This window comes from Patagioenas fasciata, chromosome 26 (assembly GCF_037038585.1).
Source record: "Patagioenas fasciata isolate bPatFas1 chromosome 26, bPatFas1.hap1, whole genome shotgun sequence".
NCBI classification, from domain to species: domain Eukaryota; kingdom Metazoa; phylum Chordata; class Aves; order Columbiformes; family Columbidae; genus Patagioenas; species Patagioenas fasciata.
In genome coordinates, this window is record NC_092545.1 from 1,197,087 (window position 1) to 1,222,872 (window position 25,786).

At 49.6% G+C, this 25,786-nt stretch overlaps 1 pseudogene; it reads right to left on the reverse strand.

Moving 5' to 3' along the window:
- Positions 1-25,786, reverse strand: part of LOC136112124 (dynein axonemal heavy chain 9-like) — a 69,719-nt pseudogene that overhangs the window by 43,376 nt on the left and 557 nt on the right.

Here is a 25,786-nt window from a genome sequence, read left to right on the forward strand (position 1 = left end):
TGCTAAACCCCGCTCAGGTCCCATCCAAGCCTGCAGCAGAGGGAGGAACTTCTCCCCCAAAAGCTCTGCCTTAAACCTGGTGTCCTACACAGAGCCCTCTGCACACAACGCCCCGTGACGAAGGGGTATCCATCAGTACGTAGCCACACGCTCCTCCACCGTAACATGGTGACTGCTGCCAGTTCCCCAAGGCTGGCTGGGCATCCCACAGGCTTTTCCAACCTTCACCTCATGGTCCCCTGTCCAGAAATGAGAAGAATTCCCCAAAGAAAAATTGATTCATCAGGGCCAGATGTGGAAAGGTGCTGAAATACTTTCATAACGTGCTCCCAGTGATGTCCTTTGGGTCAAGCAGATTGGGTGTTATAGACCTAGTGGAGGACTGAAGTCCTATGAGAAGGCGACTCCTCTGCCAACATTATCCTTCCCATCTCCACAGTTGCCAAGAACTGGCTTATTTAAAAATAATTATAATTCAAACTAATTAACAGATGTATTTGAAAATGCATTAATTTTTTTCAAGAGTAATCGCTGAGAGTTGGAGCAGGCAATTCTATGTTTTTCATACATAACAAAAGGCTTAATCTCTGCTTTAAAAGAAAAACCTCAATATAACTCCAAAATTTAGAGCTATTAAGGCACATCCCACAATAGTAAAATACTATCCACTGAGGCCCTCTAATGACAGGGAGTGGGGCTTTAAATATTCCTGCAATGCTCTTAAGCTCATACTCTTTGACGCTGGCTACTTGGCAAACCGCCGTGTCCACCGCAGCTTTTCACCCACCTCCAGTTGCTTATAGACTTCCTCCGGCAGCTCTTGCTCATACGTCTTCAGCAGTTCGACGGTTTGCTTCGGGGGCTCGAACATGGCATCGGTGACACTGTGCCTTTCCTTAACGGCCAGGAGATGCCCCATGATCTCCACCAAACCATCATAATCGCCTTTTTCAACCTTTTTGCTCAAACCTTTGTCAGCAGTTTTTATGAACTCGTCCAGGTCAGACAAGCTGTAGAACACAAAACAGGAAAGCACCAAATGAGAGCAGTTCCTACCGGAATCATCCAGGCAGCTGGACTGGCACGGAGAGGGAAAGGCCTGGCTAACTCTGCCCATCACATGGCAACATGCTGAGGGCATCAGAACCACAGTTCATGCTCACAGGGATCCATAGATGTGGTACAGCTTCCTGTGAGGAACGGATAAATGGGTTGGGACTTCACAGGTTGGAGAAAAGGCATTTGAGGAGCACAAGTCTTACGAGGAGCAGCTGAGGGAGCTGGGGCTGTTCAGCCTGGAGAACAGGAGATGAGGGGAGACCTGATCTCTGCAACTGTCTGAAAGGAGGTTGGAGCATGGAGGGGGTTGGTCTCTTCTCTCAGGTAGCAAGTGATAAGATAAAATGGCCTCAAATTTCTCCAGGGGAGGTTCAGATTGGGTATTAGGAAAAAAATTATTCACAGAAATGGCTGTCGGGCCTTGGAACAGGCTGCCCTGGGCAGTGGTGGAGTCACCATCCCTGGAGGGGTTGGATAGACATATAGATGAGGTTCTCAGGGACATGGGGTAGTGCCAGAGTTAGGTTATGGTTGGACTCTGTGATCTTGATGGTCTCTTCCAACCAAACAGATTCTATGACTCTATCCTATGATTCTATAAGGGAGACCTGTGAGCTCGGGTCTGTGGTCTGAAAAGAGTGAATTTGAAAGGACAGTTTTCATGTCATCTCTTCCAATACAAGAATTCAACAAATGAACCTGGTAGGTTGTAAAGCTACAACAAACAGGGATTCTTCTTCGCACGCTGCCTTATTTCAGAGGGTAAGTCTCTGCTGCAGAAGGATGCAGATGTTAAAAATTCACAGCGGTTCAGAAAAGCAACCGAACATTTGTGGGAGAAAAAAAAATCCATCCAGGTCTTTAGATACAAAGGTACAACCCATGACTCTCAAAGTCCTCAGGTATGAATGGTTAGAGACAAGGAGACTATTTGGGGGAAGTTTCCCTACCTGCTTCTTGATCTCACCAGCTGCTGGACACTGTTAGCAGAGCTTGATGGGCTCCTGGATCTTTGGTCCTTTCCATTCTTCCCTTCTCAAAACGCTTACTTTTGAAGTGCCCGCTTAAATTCTGTGGATGCTGCTGGACCAAAACATAGCCCTAAACACTTCACCTATTAAAGACTAAACTGCTGAGTCAGGAGCTCTTAAGAAGAACTCCTAAATGCCTGTTCTAACCTATGCAAAAACCTCTTTGCACAGGAATTATCGTGCTGAAAAGAACACAAGAGATCACAGCAGCCACCACACGCAGCAGCCTTCACTAGTACATATGTCTGTAAATATTTCTTCGTAAGCATCCAAGCCCTGTGGCATCCTTCAGCTGCTGCTACTCAAATAAATCACCTAACACATCATCCTGCAGAGACCAGGCGGCTGAGCAGCTATTCAGAGCAGGGAACACATGTTAATTCAAAACTTACATCCAAAGCTCCTCCTTTTTGTAACCTTGAAACTGCCTCCCCATGACTGCTCATGCCAGGCAACCCAAATTACTTTTTTTACAAAGAGTGCACTCAAAAGAGCACTGCATTTAGAAACGGAGCAAGTATCTCATGGCATTAATGCAGCTTTACTGATGGCAAATTCAACAAAATAAGCATAGAGCCCTAGAAGAGATTAGATTAGTTGGACCAGGATGAACAGACAAACAGACATCCTGTCCAACACCACACAGTAGGTCGTAGGAGCATCAGCTCGCAGGATGTCGATGGTACCGAGTTCGTGGAACTGTTTGCACTTTACACACTCAGCTGGACCAGCTGCTCCCAGCAGAGACGAGGGGATGAAAGTTAGCAGAGATGCGATGGAGCTGGCAGGGGGTGTGTGCCCCCTCCTCTTGCTCCTGTATTAGCCTTTTGCTTATCAGTGTGAAATGATAAAGCCCAGCCAACACAAGAGAAACCCACTTTGGTTCTGGGAAGAAGAGGTAGAACGGTTCCTACCTGTGCATGACGTGGTCCATGAGATGCTGCTTGAACACCAAGCTCCACCGTTTAATCACATTCAGCAGAGACGCTTTGAAAGGCCGAGCATCAACTTTCATCCAACTCTGGAAAATGCTGATGGGCTCGATGCGATTCACCTCCTCATAGATCTTCTCGTAGGAGTCAATCTGCTCTCGGAACTGCTGCAGCGTGGGAGGTGACTCAGGGACCCCGTTCTCTGCATGGGCCTCGATTTCTGCCGCAGTGAGAATGTGCCCGTAGAGGAGGAACTGGCGGAAGAACTCCTTTCTGTCCTCCCCGTACAGGTAGGAGTAGTGGTCGAAGGCACTGCGGTAATCACAGCAGGCCGCCATCACGGCCTGCACACGCCCCATCAGCTCATGGCGCATGTCGGCCAGGTCAGCCATGTCCTCCATGTCAGCCTGGAGAGAAGAGGAGAGGAGCTCGCAGTGATGCGGGGGCAGCGTGGCACCTCCTCACTGCCACACAGCGTGAGGGAGCTCCACAGCCACGGACCTGGTAGTGGAGGAAGCCGCTGTGCTCAGCCAGCCTGGGCACCAGCGATGAGATCCGGTAGATGTCGTTGAGAAGACCTTCCACCACGTCGCAGAAGCCGTCGTTTGTGCCAGGGTCCAAGGAGGGTTGAAATACCAAATCTGGGATCACCAAATCCAGCTGCACCTCAAACAGGGGAGGAAGCCCTGCCTTGGGATCTGGTAGGGAAGAACAGAGGTGCCAGGTTATTTTTGAAGGGGAGAAAAGTGATCTAGAGCCACCACTAACATCCCACCACAAGACACACACATGCCCCACAGGGACACCAGGCAGGTGGGACACCCACTCGCTGGGTCCAGTGACATTGTGTCTGCATACAACGCAGAGGGGAGGCTGCCAAACCAGCTGGTGTTCTGGTACCCACAGGAGATACTGGAGAACAGATGAGACACAAGTGATTTAAGGACCGGAAAAATGCTGTGGAGGGAAGCCTTAAAGAGACCAGGCTCTTCAGCTAATCAAAAGGGAGTCTGAGAGCTGAACAATTACAGCGCATAAGTACTTAAAGAGGAGAAAAACAACAGGAACCAAGAGGCTCTTTAATTTAGTGGAGAAAGGCATGAAAAAATAAAACACCAACTGGTTTCACAAATGTGAAATTATGTGCTTGTTTTTAACAAGATGGTGAGGAACTGGATGCAATTCTCCAGCTCAGTGTGCCTCCACATCCAGGAGGGAAGCGTTCTGAAGATGTGCTTTAGCTGGACACAGCTGCTCTCAGCAGAGTGACCCTCCGTGGCAGCCTTAGGCAGGAGCTCTGCTTTGGTGACCCCTCTCCTCACTCCTCAGTGATGGAGGTTTTTCTTTCATGTCTTTCATCCACAGAACCAACTCTTGAGACTCTCCACAAACGAAAGGTTGTGTCACCTTGATGCTTTGTGCATGGGAGGTCAGGAGATGGCTGATGCCCAAGAACAGACTTGGAATGATGCCTCAATTTTGTCTGTTCACAAATCCCAGCAAATGGTGCACAGTCATCTCTGTCCCTTCCCTTGAGCAAGGCTTTGCTCCAGTGACCAGGGGACAGAGTTACCCTCTGAGTCTGGAGGCTCCTCCAGCACTTGCTGTAGACAATGCAAGAGGCAGAGTAGAAAGACCACCACAAGTCAAAGCACAAAACAGAAACTTCCTTTTGGTGAGACTGAAGATGGTATCACAGCCAGAGCTGAGGAACCAGCAGTTACCTGTGTTTTCGAGGAGGTACTTGAGTGAGCACTCAATGGCAGTGAAGAATCCATCCAGAACTATCTCATCCACGTAATCCACATAGGCCTTCCAGATGTCAGATGCTGGGTCTGCAAGTAAGAGGCTCTGGTTTTCCTGGAAGAAAAAGACGACACTTTGAAATACAGCGGGGCTGAGTCTGTCCTACAAGAGCTGCCCACAGCTGAGGACTCATGGCAATGAGCACACAGGTACCAGCCCTGCGGGGGGTGAGAAACCAGACAGACGGATGTTGCTGCTGGTAGCATGGCCACAATTTTCTCCTTCTGTCAAGGGCTGCTTTGTCATCTGAAGCAACTCAAAATAATCACAAGGTAAAAATGGAGTGCGTGAGAGACTTAGCAGCCCTGCAACCTTCTCCTCCCTCTTCTCTGAGGCCAAAGGGCTCAAGGGTGCTTTGCAGACCTGGGCCAAAGGCTCATCCCAATGCATGAAGCCTCAGTCCTTGTGGCCTGTATAATGTTACCTTGGGTGGATGAGTCCTTCCAAGTGGACTGCTTACACCTCTGCCCTACAAATGGTCATCTCAAAACAAGAGAACTTTAAAATTCAGAAAAGGGTTTTTAAATAAACCAAGTGAAAATAGTTAAAGATTGGGATCAGAAGACAAAGGGTTGGCTTACAGCCTCCCTTCTCAGCTTATTGCGTTCCTTACCTCCAGGCAAGTTCACAGTCAGGAAATTCACGGTTTTCTAGGCCACAGAATGGCCCCATCCTTCTTGCGTCTCCTCTTCCACACCCACAAGACCAGCCTGGGTATCCATCCCCTGCACCTCCCAGGCTCTGCCGTGATCCTGTTCCGGCCTTGCTATGCCCTCTGAGGGCTCTTTCTCCTAAGCCTGCCAGGGGCTCTCAACACAGGCACGGGCTCAAAAAAAACGTAAGGTCCAGCTTGCAGTCTGCTGCCAGGGGTTCAAAGCTGGCTGTATTTCATCTCTGGGGACACAGGAGAGGGTGCCATTCCCAGTGGCATGGCAGCTTGGCACACATGAGATCATAGAATCATTCTGGTTGGAAGAGACCCTCAAGATCATCGAATCCAACCATAACCTAACTCCACCACTAACCCATGTCCCTAAGAACCCCATCTGTACATTTGTTAACACCTCCAGGGATGTGACTCCACCACTGCTCTGGGCAGCCTATTCCAAAGCTTCACAATCCTCTCTGTGAATTATTTTTTCCTAATATCCAATCTGAACTTTCCTTGGTGCAACTTGAGGCCACTTCCTCTCATCCTATCTCTTACTACTTGGGAGAAGAGACCAACCCCCTCCATGCCCCAACCTCCTTTCAGACAGTTGCAGAGAGCAAGAAGGTCTGGCCTCAGCCTCCTCAAGATAGAGTGGCATTGCCAATTGGGCTTGAGTCAACCCAGAGTTGCTGCTCCCCAACTTTACACATCAACGCTGAGTGATTAAACTGTTAACAGAGCAAGCCAGGGCTCTGGTGCCTTGCAGACTCACCTCCACATTTTGCTGACACAAGAGAAAGGGGAACTTCACAGGACTGAACACTATGGGAATGCCCATTTGAAAGCACCACCCCCTCTTCACCGTCCCATGCCCTTGTATTTGACAATGCCCCCTTGTCACTGGTGTTCTACTGAACCTTTACTCCAGAGGCCTCATCCTGGTGCAAAAGGGCAATGCAAGCCAGCATCTCACTGTCCTGCCTGTGCTTGTGGGTGCACGTACCCAAACTCTCTGTGCTCTTCTCTCAGCAGCCTCAAGACTCACCTGCTCAAAAGAAGACCTGAACACCCAAGGGAAACACAGCAGACCAGCTCTTGGCCCCTTTGCTGCTGTTCCTCCAGGTTTGACCAGCACAGCAGGACAGAGGCATGGGGACATCCTATTTTGGGCCACGGTGCCTTTCCCTCCCCAGGACCTTCATGCTGCTTTGCAGTTGGTCCTGCCCTGTGAGCCACCAGAGCAGCGGTGCCAGCCCTTCTGCCTTGGCCACAGCCCCATGTTCTCTCCGGTCAATTTAGGAAGTGTTCCCATCTTTTGGGTGTAGCTGGAGGTGGTTGAGCCTGTCACAGCTGTAGCAGCAGGACAACGTGGGCATAGTAAAATCCTCGCCGTGGGTTCAGAGGGTACAGAAGTGGGTCAGAAGCCCAAGGCTGAGTGCAGACAGTGAAGTAAGGTGAGCAACAAGGGCTCAGTGTCCCAGAGAGGGTCAGCCCAGTCTCTCCAGAGTCCAAGGCCAGATGGTGACCCTCAGGAGTGGGCTGGACCTAAAATCCATCTGCCTTCCAGCCAAGGTGCTGTCCCTGACACGCTAAAACCTCTGGGCAGGTGAGGCGCAGAGATTTGGGCTTTCTCCTGCTCTGCAAAGAGGACTCTCAGCTCTGGCAAAGCCACTGGAAAAAACCCAGGGTTCAGACAGCAGCTTTTTTCTTGTTACTCAGCTTCTCCCTGGACTGACAGCGTCACCTCCTGCTCCCACAGAGGAACAACAAGCCTAAAGCAGAAAGGTCAGCCACAGCCAGCTGCCTCTCCATTTTAAGGTGAATATTTCGGAGGAGTTTTTCCTCTGAGCAGGATCCCAAAGCCTGATGCACGACTCCCCTCTAGTGGCTTCACAAGAACCAGGACTGGGAGCCAGACTGGGCTGCATCGGCTCCCACTCCTGCTCCAAACTCGGTGCCTGGTCAGCAGCCCCGCACACTCAGCTGTACCAGCTCACCCATCAAAGTATTCCTTAATCAACAACAGGTAAGTTTTTCAAATGAGTTAAGGGAGTTAATTTTAAGGTGAAGCAGCTCTGGACATTTTCACCAGAGCGGAGAGACACCCAGAGCCTATGAAGAGTCAACAAACCCCTGGAGAAGGTCCCCCCTCACCTTCACCAGCAGATGAATCCTCTGCCCCGACTCTCGGACAAGGCTGTAACGCCGTTCCAGGCGGTCCTGACAGTCCTCCAGGCTCAGCAGCGATTCTCTTTTACAATCTCTTCTCACAAATATGGGCGACGCCCACGATCCCACGATGGTCTGGATCTCCTCAACATTGTTTTTGGCTTTCTGTATCCTCTGCTCGAGGTCATGGACATCATCCATCACCATGGAGATGTGATCCCAGACACCTGGTAAAAAATGAGATGATTGACTACTTTTTTTCAGAGCTGCATGGCCAAGCTCTTGTGCACTCTCCATAAGACTTTTCCCCCACGGTTTCATGTATTTCTCACCCATCATTAACACAAGACACTTACCACCTCAACCAAAAGAGTCACTTCTAGCTCCCTCCTACCCCAACAATCCATGGTACAGCTGCAGCCTCTGTTTTCTGCCAGGAGCACCAGCACCGTGGGGACGTCTGACACTTCCCCCTTTCCCGTACCCAGATTTAATCTGCTACCAGAGAGAGAACAAGGACAACAGGCTGAGTGTTCCTGCCACTGTCACTAGAGCAGGGACCCACAGCCCCACAAACACAGGCTGTGACAGCCCAAGGTACCAGCGAGGGCTGCATTTAGATTCAGGGAACTTCATCTGCAGGAAAGTCCCTTCATCTTTGGTGTGCAATGGAGAAAGAGTTTTTCAGCATGAGGAATTCTGCTTTGCAAGTTCCCAAGGGAGGACACTTGTTCCTGTTCATACCACAAGCCTGATGACAGAAATATATATTCCAACAGCGAGCAGTTTGCTTTCACCAAGAGGAAACAAATTGTCTTCCTCCATTCTGCTTTGCAGTTAAAACTGATCAAGCAAGAACACTGGTTAAATCATCCCAAAGTCACGGTGCACAAACCTCACCACTAACCACAGTATTTCATCTGGCTGGAAAGGATAACGAGGTGGCCCTGGCCCCCACCGGGAGAAGTCTGTCCCAAGCCAGATGGCTGGGCCAAGGGGTCCCAGTCCCTGCACAACTCAGGGAGAAAGCAGTGCCTTGGGGACACAGGGACATGACCACACAGTGGGTCACTTGGGCTGGCACGGGCAGGGAGCAGACTCTTCAACCCCAGCCTTGCCAGCTCTCACAAACCCCAATCTTGCCGTTTCCTCAGCATCACTGCTTACAGGGCAGCCTCTCTTCCCCAAAAGCCCAGAGGGAAGCTGAAGGGATCAGGATCCTGTCCCCAGCCCAAGCAGATCAAGGTAAGATGGGAAGGAGCAGGCAGGCTGGGGGCTGCCCTTTGTCTCCCCAGAGCTGGCTCTGCTGGAGAGTCCCCTGCCCTGCTGTGAACTGTCACTGGGAACCAGGTGATGGAGGCTGGGGACATGGGAGGAATCTGATGAGACCCAAGTGAGCAGGTTAACCATGAGCAATGTGCCCTGTGGCCAAGAAGGTTGATGGTACCTGGGCTGCGTGAGTAGGAGTGTGGCCAGCAGGTCGAGGGAGGTGAATCCTCCCCCTCTGCTCTGCACTCGTGAGGCCCCATCTGAGTGGTGTGTCCAGTTCTGGGCACCCCAGTTTAAGAAGGACAAGGAATTACTGGGGAGAGCCCAGCGGTGGCTACCAAGATGCTGAGGGGTCTAGAGCATTTTTCTTCTGAGGAAAGGCTGAGAGAGCTGGGGCTGTTGAGCTGGAGAAGAGAAGCTGAGAGGGATCTGATCAATGGGATCAATATCTCAGGGTGGCTGTCAGAGGATGGACCAGACTCTGTTCAGTGGTGCCCAACGCCAGGGTGAGGGACAACGGGCACAGACTGAAACACAGGAGGCTCCATCTGAACATGAGCAGAAACTTGTTTGCTGGGAGGTGCCAGAGCCTGGCCCAGGCTGCCCAGAGCGGGTGTGGAGTCTCCTTCTCTGAGACATTGAAACCCGCCTGGACCCACCTGTGTGATCTGCTCTGGGACCCTGCGTGAGCAGGGGGGTTGGACTGGGAGATCTCCAGAGGTCTCTTCAGCCCCACCAGGCTGGGATTCTGTGAAATCCTGTACGGCCTCTTTTGCCCTAACACAGAGCTAGCTCACCCTCCATCTTCCAGTTGAGTGTTTCTTCTGCCTTCTTCAGCTTCAAGTTAATATCCCACAGCTGCTCCTGTATGAGAGGGTATTCGACCTCCAGGACTGTCTTCAGGACCTTGTTGTATCTGTTCACCATCAGCTCCAAGTTGGCCGCCAGCTGCCGGTATGACTCCTTGGAGGAACAGATTTCTGCTGCCGTGGGTGGGATGGCTCCCAGGCGGCTGCCAGACAGGTAGCTCAGCTCCCTCAGCACCGACACCAGCTGCAGAAACAAGGCAGAGAGCTGAATGTGAGACAATCCTCCCCATTCACCTGGTAGACACCCTCCCGTCAATTCTGGGGATCTTAGGGGGTTCCTGCTGTTTTATTCACAAAGCAGTACGCTCTGAGAAGGGCCTGGACACCTCCTAGTCCAGACCATCTCCCTCCCATTGATCTTTGCCTCTGATTTGCTTCCCAATCAAAGACATATAGCTCTGTTAACTACCCAGCCAGCAAACCCTGTGCAGCCTCTAAAAGCCATGATGATCTCTGGTCTTCTCAGCTATCCTCATCAATACAGTCTTTCAGCAATACTGTGCCTGCAGGAGGAGGCACAACCAAAAGCATCTTTGAGTTGTGATGGAACGGGATTGAGTGGGTTATTAAACTATAAACCCAAGTAGAAGTGAGTCCCTGCAACAAACGGAGCAGCAAGGTCTTCCAACGCAATATATCACTTCTAAGACAAAAAAAAAAAATCTTTGCTCAGTTTAGTGGCTTGTGAGAGGGAAAATGCTCCTGAAACGGCACATTTTGGCTGGGTGACAGAAATTCAGTACATTGTATGGGCAATGGCAGGGGTGAGGAGTATCTACAATACTAAAGTGACTATGTCCACAATGACAAGAAGAGGAAAGAAAGACGGAGCGCGGAAGGGTGAAGGGAGCAGTTTGAGGAGGTGGATGGAAGAGGATGGGATGGGAGGAAGGGAAAAGCAGGGGATTGAGGGAGCAGGAGGCCAAGTGAGATAGAACCAAACTCCCCTCCCTTTTATGCACTGGAATGTCTGAGACATCCCCACCATGGTGTCAAGGATGTCTTACCCTCTTTCCCTCTCCTCCATGGAAGGTGAGCTCTGGAAGATTCTTTAATGTTGAAGGGTTGCAAATACATCCTCCCTTTAGGCAAAATGAGGTGCTCCTATCTGCTCTGAAGGGCATGAAGGGGCTGCTAAGCAGGCACCTGAGGACATGAGGCAGTCCTCAGTATGGAAAGCTGAGAGCAGCGCAGAAGCACTCAGAGACTGGAGCTGAGAACATGCTCAGCACGGCACAGGCTCCAAACCCTGGCACCAGGGTGAAGGGTGGAAAACATCCCCTGGGGCCATTTGCTTCCCACCTTAGCAAGGAGATTCCAAGGAGCTGGACAAATCCTTTGTCTGAGAGCCAAGCTGGAATGAGCTCTGGAACCTCAACACTTTTCTCTAACAGCAGCAAGTCCCCGGGAAAGGGGGAAGTGTTTGATGTTTTCCCAGGCCCCTGAGATTCAGCACCTCCGCAGCAAATGGCATTTCACATTTGAGAGGCCCCAGCACCTTTGAATCCACCTCTGCACTCTGCTGGCTTGGACCCTGCCTCTGCTTTGGGCAGGGGGATGGTCAGGCCTCCCTGTGCTGGAGAGGGCAGCCCTAGGGAACAGAGACCTACTGGAAGCCTCCTGCACCACAATTAAGGAAATCCAACAGCCACAACACTGAAGTAACAAAACAAACCTTTCCTGGGATTTTTATACCCTTTCAGGAAGCTCAGATTTCAGGTAAACATAACACGAACCCACGTCTGTAGGATGATGCTCCTACGCTCCCCACACCAGCGTCAAACCAACCTGCTCTGGAGATGTTGACACCAGTTAACATCTGGCTACTCACAGACTTTCTGGCTTTAATTACAATCTGCGCTGCTTAAACTGTAATCCTGATATTTTACCAGGAGACAGAGCCCACAAAGGGGATGGTTAATTCATGTCACCCATAACAGATGCTCCAGGGACCTCAGCAGAACAGATCTAGTAGCGATCCCACCAGACTTGCCATGCACGGTGGGGCACAGCTTGGAGACGTGCCCTCCAGCAGGCAGGAAAGCTAGTTCTTACCTGGGGATCAAAATTAACTGTGATCAGTTTGGTTTCTGGATCTCGCCGGATAAGCGGTTGAGTAAGGTTGTACTGTGATTTTTCAGAGACTGTCTGGGACCAGTCTGCATAGAGCTTCTCCTGATACCTGCCGAAAAACAAACAAACAAATTAAAACATCCACCACGTAGCTGCCAAGCCCGCACACCAAGACATAGAACCAAATAAAAGCCAAGTCCACTTCTGAGGGCTGAAGAACATCAAGGAATATTTAAAACCCACCCACACCACCTCCATAAAGATCTTGGCTTCAAAGACAAACACCTGAAAACCAGTGACAGCATCAAGTCAGGAAAACAAAGATCCCCCAAGTACCATTCTTAGCAGAGGATTCAAATTTGGGGACAAACATTCAAAAGCTCAGAGCAATCAGTTCAGTTTTAGCATCAAACATTAAGATATTAAGTGAGGTGCAACGAATCCCACTCCCACTTGTGGAATACACACATTACAGCCACGGTAAGTACACTGTGAATGGGCACAAGTGGATCGAGACTTCTGGTCAGCTCAGGTTTTCTACCACAGCATCTCCTACATCCAAAAGAATCTCGTTCCAACATTTCTGCTGGGCTGCACAGCCCCTGTCCCTCCCATGCAAACTTCTCATTTCAAGATATCACAGAAAGACTGTGGTGTGTAGCAAAGGATTCCTCCTCCTCTCTCATCACAAAATTCCTTCTGGCTTAGAAAGAGACATTCTCAGGCCCTGGGCTTGCAAATGTGCTGAAAGGTGGTTTAGAGAAGGAGAAGGAAATGGCCTCAAGTTGCACCAGGGGAGGTTCAGACTGGATATTAGGAAACATTTCTTCCCCAAAGGGCTGTCGGGCATTGGAACAGGCTGCGAGGGCAGTGCTGGAGTCATCATCCCTGGAGGGGTGGACAGACGTGGAGACGAGGTTCTCAGGGACACGGGGCAGTGCCAGGGTTGTGTTAATGGATGGACATGAGGGTCTCTTCCAACCAAAACAATTCTATGATTCTATAAGGTTTGGCTTTTTTTCATATAGTTACAGTCATGCCTGAGCCACCACTTACCTGTCGAGCAGCTGGATCATTTCTTCATACTTCTCTATCACCCTTCTTCCTTCAGCAGAGTCCAAGCAGCTGGTGGCACAACAGACAAGCTCAGCGTTACATTTAGCCCTGTGAGGCTGCAGTCTCTATTTACCCCTTCCCAAAACCACCCACCACCTTGCAGGCAGAGCCTGGCTGGGGATCTTACATTCCAACCCCACCATATCGCCCAAAACCATTTCACTGCACAAAAGCTCTCCAAGCCCCAGTGCGCCCTTTTGCGGGTGTTTGCATGGCAACTGGCAAATGAGAACCACGTCCTGGGGGAAGAACAAGGGCCCAGAGCTGCTGGAGGAACACTGGTCTCCGTAACATACTCAATGCTCCGGTGTTTGCACAGAGCAGGGCAACCTCTGCTCACCAGCCACCACTTTCTGAGGTCAAAGAGGCACAGAAAGAAGCAGAGTGTGGCTCCCGGCAGACGAAGCTCTTGGCGGTGCCCAATTCATGCCCCTCAAACCGAAGAGCAAAGGTGTCCCAGAGTGCGGGAGGCAGAGCCCTGGCCACGCTGCCAGGGCTGTACAGCCCAGGGAACAGCAGGCCAGAGGAATTCTTATCATGCTGTCTTTTCCCCACTGTTTCATCTACAATATCCAAGTTTTCCTCAAGATGGTTGTTGATTTTGGAGGACATATTGACAAAACTTGAATTAACTTAACCAAAAGCTGGAAAAAAGGAGCGCCTGAGCAGTCACCGCTGGGCAAGTGCTGAGAAACCTGCTGGAAGTAAACAAGTCCTCTGAGCAAATCCAAGTAAATCCCAGCAAAACCACTTTTGTTTCTCCTTTTTAATCCTTTTTCCCTTTCAACAGCATCATGTCACCACCGTTGCAGAGCATGTTATTAACTACTCTAAACAGAGGACAGAAAAGCAGTGTGAAATGCAGATCTGGGTCCTTCATGGTGGACAAAAATTTGCCATTTAGGTTCAAATCAGACATGATAACTTGGGCTCTGTGCTGGGAACTGCCCAAGAGTTTGTTTCATTGCACCAATGTCTTTGCTGCTGCAGAATAACTGTGCACTTAAAGACACTTAATGGCAAGATACAGTGAGAGAAGGTTACAAACATGGTACAGTGACGGTCAAGTTATTTTGGTCAAGTACATTAAAAAAGTGGATCCATTTACACAGAATCCTGACCAGCACACGTGAAGCCATTCCTGTGAGCTACCAGGTGCAGTCCCTGGAACATCCTCAGTTGTCGTAAGTCCAACACCGCCTTGCTTACAGAGCTCTTAAATGTTGTCTCATGTGGTGCCAGCTGTGAGTATGAGGCCATACTTCCCTGACACCATCCGTTATAACAAGCATTTGGGTGATAAATATACCAGCATTGGTTTCTTTCCTTGATCTTGGGAGATGGCTCCTTTGTTTAACGCTGAGAAAGTTTTCTTCTGCCCAACAAAATGCTCGTCTGCTCCCCAACATGCAAACCCAGCTCCATCGACCCATCTCAGCTGAGTCCAGCCCAGCACTTCTCTGCTATTCACAGTTTGGATGATGCCAGAACCAGGACTTGCAGCTGAGGAGGTCCTGGAGAACATGCTGAGTGGGATTGCAGCAGGAAAGGTTCTGATACCTCTTTCAATTGCAACCCGGGAACTATGTCTGAAAGCTGAATAGCCCACTGTGCCTCTTAATCGCTTCAAAACAAATCCAGTTAATGAGTTTCTTAAAAAAAATAATGATCACAAGGAAGCTGAAAAGCACCAGTGCAACCACTTCACACCTCTTTGACTAAGAATTATTTCAGCTATAACCATGGGATAATGTTCACCACAGAAAGAAAATCAGATTGATTACAGAGAAGATAGCAAGGTGGTCATAAAGCAACTTAGCTGGAACAGACACGCACAGATGTGGGATGTGCCTGAAGTGATCAAACGGCACCTGGATTCGCGCTCGCAGCTCCTGCGCCCAGCGCAGCGCTCCAGCCACCGGCGGCATGTTCTTGTGCACAGGGGGGGATCCTGGGGAGGGCACATTGGAACAGCGTTTGACTGAACACTGCACTTGTAACCCCAAAGATGCAACAACAGAACCTCATTTGCAGAAAACTGCTCTGATTTCCCAGCTTCCTTCCTTAAATCCAACATCTGCCACACTGATGTAGGTCTGTGACCAAGGCGAGTGCCTCTGGATCTTGAATAAGGAGCTGAGATCGAACGAGAAGCCCAGACTATGTCCAAACCTGAGCTGATGTGAGGTGTCCCTTGCCTGGGACACATTCCCCGCCCCTCACAAACACTGACATAGGGATTTCTGACCAGGAGTTACTTCTGTCCGTCTTATCTAACAGCCACAGAACCATAACCACAAATTCACAGCAAATGATTCTCTCCATGATTCTCTCCAGTCCAGGACTTGTCTCGTTCCAGTATGATCTTTCTGAGGCAAGTAAATAGGTTATTGTTCAAAATGACACACTTGAATCCTCATAATCTGATAGAAATCCACCCATTCCCCCCTGTGCCAACAGTCACGGGGAATAATAAACTTGGAAAAGGCTGATTAAACCCTTGGTTACAAAGTCCCACTCGCATACTTTGCATTTTAAGCATTGTAAGGGAAACAAAATAAATTCATTCTGAGGAGCACATGAGTGGGTTTGCAGGTCCCATGGGGTGTTCGAGGCAGCACACAAATGTGGAGAGAAACCTCCTGTCACAGCCTCGCTGGGAGAAAAGCTCAGCATGTGTCTCCATTCCCAGTCACATATCATGCATACACATTTGAAAAAGGGTATTTTTACTCCTAACCAATTATTTGCTTTAATACTAAGAACAGAGCTTTCCCAGGCATTTCCATTGCCACTAGGAGCTACAGAGGCTGAAAACATCTGCAATTTGTAAAGTTTTGGGTTCCTTAGAAAAATAAATCATTTCCCCCCCAAATTAATCTCAATCAAACTCCCTGTAAAACCCATTTTACTCAGCACGTTCTACCTACCGAGCTTCAGCTCTGCCTGGATGTGCCGGGAGTAGATCAGCCTGGCGCGGTCCAGGGCCCTGCTGAACACGCTGATGAGGACGGAGTATTTGCCAGCAGCATCTGCAGCGACTACCGGTCGCTCCAAAAGGCTCCCGAACATGTCCAGCAGCTGTTGGGGTGAACACGCAGGAAAAGAAGAGGGGAAAAATTTACAACCCCGACTCCTGCAGAGAGATCAGCTGGGACCTTCCTCCCCAGCCCAGAGGCTTCAATACTGTCCGCACCGATGGGCACTTTGGAAAAAGGAAATTTGCTCCCTTTGTTACGGGGCCTCTCAGACTTTCTCTGGGGTTGGACCACATTCCAACTGTTGTTCTTCAAATGCTTCAAGATTTTCTATTTTTTTCAAAAAACTTACAAAGATAAACACTGTCACTTGCTAAAGTCTTTTCTACAAATGCTTATATTGATTTTTTTAAAAAAATACCATTTATTATTTCTGCAAGATAGATTAATTGATAAATAAACCAGCTTTGTTTCTAGAAAACCTGTTTCCAAAACTGAAACAGATCCATGTATTAATAATATTAACAAATTGATACTAACAATATCAATTCTCACCAGGAAATCCTAGAAAAAGCATGATTTCCCCCAACTTGCAGAGAGAGACACAAATATATCTCCTGGCATCCAAAAGCTTTGTGAGGGACCCACCAGCCTGAGCATCCCAAACCAAGAGCAGCCCAAAAGCTACAAGTCCCGCTGTCCCACCAGCAAACACCAGCCCCATGTGCCTGTGGCTCCAGCACTGCCTGGTCTCCTCAGCGTGATTCTCACCGAGCCGGGTGCCCTGATTTCCCTTTTAGGGAAGAGCAAGGGAGCGATAAACAAACCTTGAAGGCGTGGTCCAAGTTGGAGGCGTCATCAAAAGCCTGGATGAAAATGGTGCCCAGCCGATGGTCCATGTCTTCTACTTTCTGCTGGAAACCAAAGGCATCCTGCTCAAAGTCCTGCACAAAGGCAAAACACAAGCTGTGAGGCTGCAAGATGGCACTAGGAAGGTACCTGTAACTCCTCGATCCAGAGATGCCCTCTCTTATTCACCGTGAACTAAGCCACTCCTCTGGCCAATCTTCAGCCATCGCAACGTGGCAAAGTCCTCACGAAGCTTGAGAACATTTCTGTGCTGTCCCATGGCTGAGATGTTGGCCCTTTCTCTGGGAGGGACCCTTTGGTCCTGAGGGCTTTCCACAGCCCACATGGCACTATCTTCAGCCTACAGGCAAGATGGACTATTTCCACACCCTCTCCCCCACCACTTGGCCTGAAGACCACACCATCATCCAGAAAACCCACGGATGCACCTGCTGAGTCCCAAATCCAACCTACTTTCAAGTCAAAACAAGCCTGTGGTTCCATGGTGAGCTGGTTGTGAGTGAGGCAGTTTCAAAACACTCGCACAGGTTGCCCAGAGAGGCTGTGGAGTCTCCACACTTGGACATAGGTAATCTTGGAGATATTTCACCTGACCAGTCACAGTCCTGCTCTAGCTGAGCCTGCTTTGAGCAGGGAAGGTGGACTGGGTGATCTCCAGAGGTCCTTTTCAAACTCAACAGTACTGGGTTTCTGTAATTTCCATCATCTTCTTGCACTGCTTTTCTTGCTTCAATTGTAATAAATCCTTTGAACTTCAAGAGTAACATCTATATTTGTTTTCCTACACGTAAAAGAGTCCAAATCAAAGACTGAACTTGACAGTCCGTGACAGTCCTTCTGTTCTAGCTTGGACAAAACCACTAAAAATGAGGTCATGTGTCTCTTTTCCAAAGGACAAAGTGCAAGGAAATAGCTTTTACTATTGCTACTGCTGAGCTCCAGCAGATCCAGATGCCATGTTTTAGCTAAAAAAAACGGCTCCAGCAGTGGCAGAGGGTGCAAAACTAGAGCACTGAAAGAACAAACATGACTCAGAGTCACACAAATGGCCATGGGGTCACCAAACCCAAGCCACCTCCTGCAGAGCCACTGTCACCTCTCCTCTGTGCCTGCCCTGCTGAAGGAGGGGTGCTATGGAGCAAGCAGCTTTCCAGCAAGAAACACTGGGGACGTGCCACCCCCTGCAGAGATGTACTGGGAGCTGCAGGAAGCAAAGCACGAGCCACCCATCCCCACACCAGGCAGGTCCCAGAGGGCTGGGAATATTCCTTTAATTAAAGCACTACTGATAATAAAATAGAGCATCCTTGAATTCTGAGAGCCCCAGATGCCATGTGTTCATCTAGGCAGGAGCGAACACATCCCAGAGATGATCTGAGTTGGCCCTCATCAGGCAAACTACCTTGTTTTTCCAAAACTAAGACAGCGTCTTATATTAATTTTTGCTGCAAAAGATGCTTACTTTTTTACATGTATAGCTGCCTGGACCCTATTTAAATTGACTTTTTTATGAACTGTAACTAGGGCTAATTTTTTGAATAGGGTTCATATTTCACGCATCCTGAAAAATCATGCTATAGCTTGTTTTTGGGGTAGGTCTTATTTTTGGGGAAACATGGTAAATACCAAGAGCAGGAAAGCAAAGAGATGTGGGTGTTGGTATAGCTCTTATACCTCAGCAAGCACCATGTACAGCAAAAGCTTGTGCATAACTCATGGAAATCCCAGTTTCCCAGCTGCACTGATCTAAGGTGCTGATCTAGCAAGATATGTTAGATATAGACGTGCAAGAAGTCCCAAATCTCTGCAGGAAAGGCCAGCGGCTCCCTGTTCCCTCCAGTACCAGATCAGATCATAATGAAAGGAGGAAAGAGCTGGGAAGAAGATAGCAGGAAACTGCTGCTTTGGAAACATGCACATGTTCCTGATGTTCCCGCAAACTGGTCCCACCTACCGTGTTGGTCAGGTCAAGACAGTCATAGGTTCGCTCTGAAAACACCTTGTATGCCTCCTGGAATTCCTCATACATGTCCAGGACCTGCTGGCCCAGGGTCTTCCCTTTAATCCCACTGAATTCAATTTTCTCCAGCTTCATCAAGTCCAAGGAAGTTGCCAGGAGATCCTTCAAAGTCAACGGAGGGAGACACAGGTCATGATGTTGACAAAAGAAGATGACAACAGTTGGCACGACAGAGTTGCACTTGCTGAGGGACCTTCCCAAGCACAGCGCTGGTGCTCAGGCTGGGTGGCAGGGATGGGAAGGGGGGAGCCTGATCTGCCTGTCCTGAGCATCAGTGGCTGCTCATAACACGTCCCTGCCCAGTGAGACCTGCTGCAGCCACTAGAAATACCATGACAACTGTAAAATCGCTTTTAAGTGTATTTAAAGGACAGATCCAAAGCAGGATATGAGACTCTTATATGTCATCCAGCATAGCTAAGAATCCCAATTTTATAGGTATTAACCAAGGACAGATTTCTAATGTTTACAGGTACCCAAACTGTCCAAAGCTCCTGCGCAGTCAAACCTCCACGTGTCCAAGTGGGTGTTGCAGCACCTGCCCCGCTGGCCCTCTCTGCTGAGGTGGCACACGGGTCCTTCCCTTCCCTTCCCATCCTCTGCAGCCTGGCAGTGTCACCTCTTGGGAAAATGTCCCGCTCCCCCAGTGGTGGTGGCAGCACTGGGCAGCTCTGCTGCCATCCCACCTCATCTGTCTCCCTAGGTAGGGCCAAGTAAGGGCTGGTTGAACATCCATTGTCTCAGAGGACCAGGAGAAATGTGCACAGGAATGTACTGGTGGCCACTCTCTGCTTGCACTTGTCCTGGGGCCACCCGAGCAGGGCAGCAGGTTTTACCACAGACACGTAATATGAAACAGTGCAACGAACCAAAGGAAAGGGATCCTTCCCTCTTCACGTGCTCATGGGCTACCCATGCACCAGTGTAACTGCAGCTTTTATGAAAATTCGAAAACAAATGCACATATGCATTCATATTCACTTCGACACACCAGCACATCCGCTTGAACAAATACCTAGTAAGGCAAAAAAATAATGTGGAAATACCAGTTGTCCCTTGCTTCGTCTTGCAAGGTTGCTTGAAATGAAGTGATGAGGGGAAATTGAGACGAAGAGAGATGCAGCAGTTTTCCTCATTAACAGGCTGGTGTGCACTATGCTTTTAATTATTGTTTTACAGCTCACTCCGCAGGCTCTCCCTCTGACTCCAGATACTGCAGCTTCTACTGTCCCTGGAGTGTGGGACAGCCACGGAAGGAGGAAACAGACACTGGTCAAAACGCACAGTGCCCCAGCTCAAAACCTCCCCACTGGCTTTTGTCTGCAGCCCATATCCACAGTGTGCCCATGGCATCCATGGAATCCCAGCAGTCAGTGCCCCAGAGCCTTTACAGGGTCCCAGTAAACCTGTCACCAACACTGTCCTCATGATAACCTGCAGTTATTCCTGTGTCTATTTATATTCCTCTCTACACTGACCAGCATAATTTGGTTTATTTCACATCAAACCCTACTGGAAACCATCATTATGAATACTTTTAAAATAGGCACCAGTCATGACAGTTTTCAACATAGTTAATTAAGGAACACATAAAAGTATATGGCACATTTAAAGCAGTAAAACTGCAAACACCAGCAACCTGTACACTGGCCATCCAACCCTACACACTGAGAACGCAGCAACAATCAACAAAGAAATTCATTTGGGATGTGTGTGGAGAGCAGATGAATGTGTGTGGTTAGCCACGTGAGAGATAACAGGTACATGCAAGGTCTGTACAAGAGGTACATACAGTATCTGTATAAGAGGTATATACAGTGTCTGTATAACAGGTACATATGGTGTCTGTATGTCTGTGGTCTCCAGACACAGCCATGTGGTAAGGAGAGCATAGGGAGCTCCCACATTCACACTCAGACCTGCTCTCTGCAGAACATCTCCTGTGGCTCAAGGAGCCCTTGGCCACACTGGGAGCTCAGGGATGACACCCCAATGTCCCTGCCTCAGGTGACAGATCTGGCAAACAGGGACACCCCTGAGCCACAGCACCCCAGTTTGATGGACTATGAGGATGCGAAGGGACAACCTGGTGAGGAACGTGTCCCTGCTCCTCCCCAGGCCCACGTGGCACAGCCAAGGGGATCCTGCCATCTGGCCTCTCCAAGACAGGCAGGACCCAGCTCTAGGGTGTCATAGAATCATAGAACCATTTCAGTTGGAGGAGACCCTTAAGATCATTGAGTCCAACCATAACCTAAATCTGTCTCTGATGGCACCAGGAGACCTGGGAGATTACATTGCTTTATTTACAGCTGTGCAAACCACACCTCCAGTAATCCTCCTTTTCTTGCCCCAACAGGAGCAAGGAGTCCAACGGGACTCCTGAGAGCAAAAAACACACCTATCAACCTGACCAGCTTACATATGCACTGAGCAGGACATAGTAAAACACAGTCTTAGACTCGCTGTAACAGGAGACCTAACAGCAAAAGAGTGGCCCCATTCCCTGGTATCAGGTGAAGCTATAGAAAGGAAAGATGCCAGCAAGTGATCTCCTGGCTACAGAGTTCTCCTGACGGTTTGCAATGTTTTTCAAGACCAGAGTCTCACCTCCACCATCTCCAGTCTCTTCAGGAAGGTGTCCAGCCTCGCAAACACCATCGTGGAGCTGAAGTCCCACTCCCTCACTTCTTGGCCTGGTTCATAATACATGTGCAGTTTTTCCCTTCTCTCCTCAAATGCCTCTTTGAACATGTTCAGGATACCGAGCACCATTCGCACCTTGCCCAGGCTCTCCTCCATGTCCCCTTTCAGAAGGTCTTCTGGAGACAGGTACACCAGGGCCTGGAAGAGCAAAATCACACCTGAGAGGTCACTTCTGCCATCATGGAAAACAAGGACTTCTTGTGTTGAACACATTTGAACCTGTTTATTAAGTTAAATGTTGCCTAAAGAATCACTTTTCCAGGGAAGGACAATAGGAAGAAGGGGAGAGGGGACACAGGGGACTGCAAACACAGGCATCACAGCCACAGACCTGCTCAATGAGAAGGTTGCAGATCTCCTGGAGCAGCACCACTATCCGCACGGGCATGTTGTAGTGCTTGGAGGTGACCCAGATCAAACACACCACGTGGAGCAGGGGGAGCAGGAAAGGCTTCACCTCGCTGAACTCAACCCTCTCTACGTCTCCCAAGCGGCGCTTGAGGGGTGTCAGGTGCAGGTGAACGTCCTGAGCTTCAGTCAAAGCTGTGTTGAGAGACGTGAGAAGCGGTAAGAACCACCCAGCTGCGGTGTGCTGGGTTCCCAGCTAGGTGCTGGCCTCACCACATGGAAAAGTGCCTGGGAAAAGAAACTGTCCTGACAAGCACTGAGCACCCTCAGCCACCTGTGTGCTGCAGGTCACTCACTCGTGAACATCACTCACCTGCGGCAGTAACCAGAACAGAAATAAGCTGATGTGATGGCAGGGGACAGGGAGCTGGGACAGGGCTTCGTGGAGAGCCTGAGTCCACAACTGCTAAAAAGTCACACGGAATTTGCCCAACAGCACCAAAAATACAGTGCTGCCATGGCTGTGAGCCATGGCCTTGCTGTACAGCACGACAGGCTGTACAGCCTTGGCCTGAGCCCTTTTTAGCTCAGTTTTGGCTCAAGCAACTCCTTGTCCAGTGGGCAGATGACGACGGCCCCACCAGTCCTGACTGTAATAGAAAACCTGTCAACAGTAAAGCAACTGATGTCTGACTCGTCGAAAGCTTTAGCTTAGCTCTGTACAGCTGTGTGGTTTTACCCTGAAGAATTACCCCAGAGCGCAAGCATTAATAAAACCAGATCGTTGTGCAATTAAACCTGCGGACCAACAAGAAGTGACAGAAGTGCTTGAATGCATGCAAAAATAACCCCTAAGGCCCAAGACCAAGGAAGAAGAGACTCCCACTATCAGCATCACCCTCCCAGCAAATCCACCAACAGCAGCCACACCAGTACAATGCCAGGGAAAGGGGCAGAGACTTAAAAGCAGGTGCACACAAATCTGAACTGCGCTGTAATGGAAATTAACAATTATAGTCCAAATTATCCAATTAGGGTTAGTATCGCTGTAGCCGGATTAAAACCAAATATTTGTTGTATTTTGATTAAACCCTGAAAGTATTAATTAGTTTAACAATGAACCCTTGGCTCCTTATATAAGGGGTGTTTCTCCAGCCCATTTAAACTGCACAATGCAGAGTGTGACACAGATCCTTAAGAGATTCAATGTTTGCACGTGAAGTGGTGAAGAACAGTGTTTTCTGCCAGCACGTGCACAGCTAACACAGTCTAGATGGTTTCATTGTGCCAGAGAGCAGCTGGGTTGGACATGGATGTCCAGCTGTGTTGGTCTGCAGGGACAGACCAGCAGGACTACACTGTTTTTCACTACAGACAGGGATTTGCAATATTTCCTTGGGCTGCGCTCAACTCCCCTAAGCAAAGCAAAGCAAGGAAATTCGGGCTGCAGTGGCCAAAGCCTGAGAAGCAGCGCTCTAACAAAGCAGTCTTAGGTACAAGATCTGTCCTCTTAGTCTGAACTCCCATTCCTGCATAATAACACCAGAGGAGCTGGTGGAAGTTGAGGTGAGTCCTGTTAGAGTAATGCAAACACTTTATTACAGCAGAATAAATTCCCAAACCCATTCACCCTGAACTTTGGCAAGAGTCTGGCTCAACAGACCAGCGATGGAGCTTGTCCCAGCCTGGAAACAAAAGCCTAGACTCAAGCACAAGCAGCCCAGTCTCAATTCACAAACTAGAAAGATTTGGCTTGAAATCAGTCACACCAGGCCATGAAGAAAGGCCAGAAGCCAGCACTGTGGTAAAGTTGCCCCAGCATCTCACCTGCCTCAACATCCATTAGCATGGTTTTGAAGGCTGGGATGTAGCTGCTCTCAACTCTCTCCAGCAGCTCCATCATGTTCCTGACCTTCCTCGTTGTCAGCTGGTTGTAAATGCATTCCAGGTCATCACACCTACAGCAACCGAGACACAGAATCACAGAATCAGTTGGTTGGAAGAGACCCTCAAGATCGAGTCCAACCATAACCTAACCCCTGGCACTGCCCCGTGTCCCTGAGAATGTCATCTCTGTGACTGTTCAACCCCTCCAGGGATGGTGACTCCACCACTGCCCTGGGCAGCCTGTTCCAATGCTTCACAACCCCTTCTGGGAAGAAATGTTTCCTAATATCCAACCTCAGCCTCCCCTGGCGCAACTTGAGGCCGTTTCCTCTCATCCTGGCGCTTGTTCCTGGGGAGCAGAGCCCGACCCCCCCTGGCTCCAAGCTCCTTTCAGGCAGTGCAGAGATCAGAAGGTCTCCCCTCAGCTCCTGTTCTCCAGCTGAACCCCCAGGTCCCTCAGCCACTCCCATCACACTTGTGCTCCAGCCCCTCACCAGCTCTATTCCCTTCTCTCAACTCACTCCACTACCTCAAGGTCTTTCTTGGCCTGAGGGGCCCAAAACTGATTTGAGGTTTGGCTTCCCCAGCGCTGAGTACAGTGGGACAGTCATTGCCCTGGGCCTGCTGGCCACACTGCTCTTGATGCACACCAGGATGCTGGTGGCCATGTTACCCACCTACACTGGGCCATCAGCTGTCCCCCAACATCATCTGTTTCCCCTGGGCCTGATTCAGGGCTTCCTCCAGCTACACATGGACTGTGGAAATGGGAGAAAGCTGCATGAGGCACAGACAAACCCTACAGGACAGAAAGTGCTGAGTTCAGCATGACAGCAGCTCTGCTACTGACAGAACATCGCTGAAAAAAAGCCATCGTGTTTCTGCAGGCATTAGCAACAGCTCTCCAGCCAGCAGGGCTTTGCCCCGAGTCAGCCTGAACCAGTACAGCACAAAGGTTTTCAAAGGGCAGGAGGAAATACCACTCCCAGGCTCCTGAGCATCTAAAGCCCCTCTGGCCCTGACAGATGAACAGCAGCCAGCTGAGATGCACCATTTCCAGACAGCCCCCAGCAGGTGTCCATCAGCAATTACTCCTGTGGATGGCTCCTAGTGAACAGTGACGAAAGAGTGCCCAGAGCGGGTGTGGAGTCTCCTTCTCTGAGACATTCGAACCCGCCTGGACCCACCTGTGTGATCTGCTCTGTGACCCTGCGTGAGCAGGGCTTGGACTGGGGGATCTGCAGAGGTCCCTTCAGCCCAACCAGCCTGGGATCCTGTAAAGGGCATTTCTGAAAAAAGTCCCTTGAGGTGTAGCCCCTGTGGTGGGGCTAAGTTAAAACACAGCCAGCTGCCCAGTGACCTCCCAGGCACTTTGCAGATCATGATGATTTTCTGTGCGGGAGCAATTTTCCTTAGTTGAAGCCTACATGAACCCCAAGTGGCCTGTTCTTCTCAACTCATGGAATTAGCAGCTCCACCACCAGCACTCTCCCTCTACACAAAACCAGCACCACAGGGCACCATGCACTGGCCAGGCTGCTCTGGGTACCTGTTCTTCCAGAACTCCAGCTCCACCTTCGGGTTCGGATTGCTGCCTTGCAGGAGAGGCTCTGAAGACTCTTTCTTCAGTGCCTCCTGGATCTGGTGGCTCCAGTCTATGATGGCCGACTCCATGGCATACACCAGAGACTTATCTATCCGTTCCATGCTGTAGTAAACAGAGTACGTGATTAACTTTGTTGATGTGCATTGCTCAGTTGGATCTACTTCCAATGGCCGTGTGGGCAGCTGGATTTTACAGGGTTTCACATTTCAAAACCACAAAACAATCAAACCCCATAAGATTTTGTCACTGGTTTAATATAGGAATTACACTCTGGAGAAAATGGCTGAATGTCTGCAGCAGTGTGGGCAACAACACTGTTCATAAAGTGAATGGTGGAAATGAAGAGCCAGTCGCCACCTCTCTGCACAGCCAGTCATTGTCACATCAGATCCATT